The sequence below is a fragment of the Jaculus jaculus genome, chromosome 8 (genome assembly GCF_020740685.1).
Source record: "Jaculus jaculus isolate mJacJac1 chromosome 8, mJacJac1.mat.Y.cur, whole genome shotgun sequence".
NCBI lineage: Eukaryota > Metazoa > Chordata > Mammalia > Rodentia > Dipodidae > Jaculus > Jaculus jaculus.
In genome coordinates, this window is record NC_059109.1 from 71855611 (window position 1) to 71860030 (window position 4420).

The 4420-nt window shown below is 44.6% G+C and overlaps 1 pseudogene; it reads left to right on the forward strand.

Annotated features, from left to right (window-relative positions):
- Positions 1 to 3234: 3234 nt before the first annotated feature.
- Positions 3235 to 3690, forward strand: LOC101601410 (annotated as a pseudogene).
- The last annotated feature ends 730 nt before the right edge of the window (positions 3691 to 4420 follow it).

A 4420-nucleotide genomic window follows, 5' to 3' on the forward strand; every position in this document is an offset into this window, starting at 1 on the left:
AAAAAACAAAAATAACAACAACAATAAAAAAAATAATAAGTAAATGAAGTAAAGGTGACTTGGGTCTTCAACTGTTAGTTAAGCAAGCACTTGGCAATCTTTCCATCCCAATGAGGTTCCAACCTGGGCTGCTTGAGGAAAATGACTTCCTGGAAAGAAAAAGGAAAAACAAAATTCACTCCACAGTGTTCAGGTCAACTGTCTGCTGGGTAATGTTTTCCTGGGCTCAAAAACAATAATTTCTTTACTTTGTGGGTGGAGTACAGAAGGGGACCCCTGCTATGGAAAGGGTGAGTTCTGCTACTGACACAGGCTTCATGGTGGGGTGACCAACACCTCAGAAATAACACATTTGGAAATACAGACGCTAAGAACCTTGGTGATTTTTTTTTTTTTCCATGTTGGAGAATGTTTTTTCTCAAAGGTGGAGAAGTCACACAAATGCCAGTGTTTAGGATGCTGAGTGGCATCCAAAATACCAACACAGACCTGAGAAGCCTTAGCACAACAGTAAATTTCCCCAACTATAGTCATTGGCTTTTCCCCTGATGGTTTTTACAGGCTTTTTGTTTTGTTTTGTTTTTCGAGGTAGGGTCTCACAATGGCTCAGGCTGACCTGGAATTCACTATGTAGTCTCAGGGTGGCCTTGAATTCTTGGCGATCCTCCTACCTCTGCCTCCCAAGTGCTGGGATTAAAGGCGTGTGCCACCACACCCAGCTTTGGTTTTGGTTTATTTGAGGCTGACCTGGAATTCACTATGTAAGCTCAGGGTAGCATCGAACTCACAGCAATCCTCCTTACTTCTGCCTCCTGAGTGCTGGGATTAAAGGCATGTGCCACCATGCCCGGCTAGTTTTTAATTTTCATTCACTCCAATATTATAATTTACTGAATATATACTCATATATTTGATTCAAAAAGCTTTTCAACACTGGCTTTCACAAACTACTACTGTTAATAAATAGAAGTAAAAGTAAATATAATGAGTGATACCCATTATTTTGTTTTGTTTTGTTTTGTTTTTTCAGGGTAGGGTCTCACTCTAACCAAGGCTGACTTGGAACTCACTCTGTAGTCCCAGGCTGGCCTGAACTCATAGCAATCCTCCTATCTCTGCATCCCAAGTGATGGTATTAAAGGCCTGTACCATCACACCCAGCTGATATCAAATTTTTTTGTTTATTTTTATTTATTTATTTGAGAGCAACAGAACTGGAGAAAGAGGCAGATAGAGAGGGAGACAGAATGGGCCCACCAGGGCCTCCAGCCACTGCAGACAAACTCCAGACGCCTGCGCCCCCTGTGCATCTGGCTAACAAGGGTCCTGGGGAACTGAGCCTTGAGCAGGGGTCCTTAGGCTTCACAGGCAAGTGCTTAACTGCTAAGCCATCTCTCCAGCCCCAATTTTTTTTTTAAATTTTAGAGAGTAAGTGAGAGAAAGAGAGGATGGTACACCAGGGCCTCAGCCACTGCAATTGAACTCAAGATGCTAGTGCCTAGTGGGCATGTGCAACCTTGTGCTTGCCTCACCTTTGTGCATCTGGCTTACATGGGATCTGGAGAGTTGAATATGGGTCCTTAGGCTTTACAGGCAAACATCTTAACCACTAAGCCATTTCTCCAGCCCTGATATGCAATTTTTAAAAGTTCCTTGCAGACATTGTTTTCACTCCGTCAGAGACCTATTGGAAAGAAAAGAAACAAGCATTGGAAAGTGTAGCAGAAGCTCTGAGAGGAGACCTTCTCCTCAATGTAATCAGAAGGCAATTTTCACACACCACCTAAAACAAAGAGCCATGCTCGCTGTGCTCTGTTTCTCTGGGAAGTTCTTTCTGCCTCCCTTCAAAGTTGGCTTCTAAACCAAAGTTGAAAGTCAGGAAACTCCAGACTAGCTCTGCCACTCACTCGGAGGACTCAGAAGGATGCTTACCTGCTCAAGGACTTGAGCTCCCTTATCTGTAAAATAAGGTGGTAGATTGGCATGATCTCCATGGTCTTTTCCAGCTCTGACCCTCTATCATTTCAAGACATTCTCCAGCAGGGCAGCAAATCAGGTAACTAAAGAACTTAAGTTACTATACTGTTTTGCCAGTTGGAGCAGGGATTCCCTTACTCCAAGTGACCATTTTTCTCTGTCTTTGAGAAATTAGGCCACTGCAAGGAGATGAATGAACCTGACACCTCAGCCTTCATAGTTACCTCTCAGGAACCCTTGGCCAGCCTGGGAGGGCTTTGGCATATATTTCTTCAAACATTGTTTCCCTTCATGATCACTTCTCAGAGATTTAAAGAAGAAACCTGGGAGTGTGACAAGAATAAGAGCTTTGAATGCTGAAAGACCTGATTAAAAACCCTATTTGACACTCTGGCTGTGTGATGATGGGGAATTTCTTTAACTTTCCTAACTTTCAGTTCACTCATATATATGTAAAGGATAATTATACTCACCTTATAAAACTACTTTGAAGCCTGGCATGGTAGTGCACATCTTTAATCCCAGCACTTAGGAGGCAGAGATAGGAGGATTGTCATGAGTTTGAGGCCACCCTGAGACTACACAGTGAATTTCAGGACAGCCTGAGCTAGAGTGAGACCCTACCTCAAAAAAAAAAAAAAAAATGGGGGGAGGGGAGAGGGACTGTAGAGATGGCTTAATGGTTAAAGTGCATGCCTGCTAAGTCTAAGGACCCAGGTTCAATTCTCCAGGTCCCACATAAACCAGATGCACATGGTGGTGCATGTGTCTGGAGTTCATTTGCAGTGGCTAGAGGCCCTGGTGCACCCATTCTCACTCTCTATATCTCTCTGTGTGTCTCTAATAAATAAATAAAAATAAATCTTAAACAAACTATTGTTGTCTGGCATGGTGGCACACACCTTTAATTCCAGCACTCTGGAGGCAGAGGTAGGAGATCACAGAGTTCGAGACCAGTCTGGGACTACACTGTGAGGTCCAGGTCAGCCTGGGCTAGAATGAGACCCTATCTCGAAAAGACCAACCAAAAAAAAAAAAAACTTATTTTGGGGGTTTTAATATATTAACTAGGGGCATGAAGAGATTATCTGTTAGGACTAAACAATAGAAAAATATCCACAGTGTTCTTAAATCTTTTGGACTGTAGTAATACTGCAGTAGCTGACTTAGGATGGGAAATTCTTAGACAGATTATTAGAGCACAATGATTTATTAACCCTCCACCCTCCCCTTGACCCCACTGCACCTTCAGGAAAGATGGCATTCAGCAAGATAAAACTTCAGTCCTTGCAGGAACTCTGGGTGGCTAAAGTCCCAGTCAGTGCCAAGCCCAGCCACAAGACTTCAGCCAGTGGTTTGAAACTCAGCACGAGCAGCCCAGCCCTCAAGCATGTAACTTGGCCGTGATCCACATAAACAAGTACACAAAACACTGCAAAAAACACACCTTCCTGCATGAGCCCTTCCTTCCCCACTGTGGCCCACACCTGCCAGACCCCCAGCATTGCCTGCAAGAATGGCCTTGAGAACTGCCACAAAAGTCAACAGTGTGTGTCCCTGACCATGTGTGAGCATACCGCAGGGAAGTACCCAGACTGCAGGTACCGAGAGAAGCATCTGAGTAAATTCCTCATTGTGGCTTGTGATCCTCCACAACAGAAGGATGGGGTGCAGTACGCACTGGTTCCTGTGCACTTGGATGATGTTGTCTAAGACGTGGAGCCCGCAGCATTTCCTCCATTGAGTTCTTTACTAATCCTCAACCTCATTGTAAATACCATTTTCCTCCCAGGAATCTAACCTCACATACTCTCAATTCCTGAGCTGGTTTTATGGGCACACCAACTCATGAGGGGAGAGGAGTACTCACCTAGCCCTTCACCGCTGCTTACTTGGTTCTCTCAGTGTCTAGTACTTTGTGAGCCTTCCAGAGTCAAACACTCAGGATCTCAACAAAGATGGATCCAAGGTGTGGAGGTGGAAGCCTAAATAAGTTTGGCGATTCTTTGAATGGAAAGGATATAGAAATACAAACGAAAAAAGTTAGGGCCTTTGGAAGGGCTGTGCTGGCAAGCTCAGGGAAATCCTAGGCAGGATGGATTACCTAAGGAAGATCAGCAGGAGACTATGTGCTAGGCTGCTATGTTGGACAAAGGGATAGGTGTTTCTTTGCTGCAATAAAGATCGGTGTTCCTGACTGAGTGCATATTATTCTCTGGAAGGAACCAGGTTTGCAACTCTCCCTCAGAGGCTCTGAGATGACTTCTGGTTAGGAAAGACGTCAGCCTCACTTACCCTGCCGGCAGAAGGGAGGCCAGCACCTGGAGCAGGCTGGTCTTGGAGGCCTGCCGTTGTTTCTGTCAGCCACCTCCTTGAGAGCTGGCAGGTAGTTCCACCTCATGTGAAGAGATGAAAAACAGAATTAGCACCTTATTTGTATTCC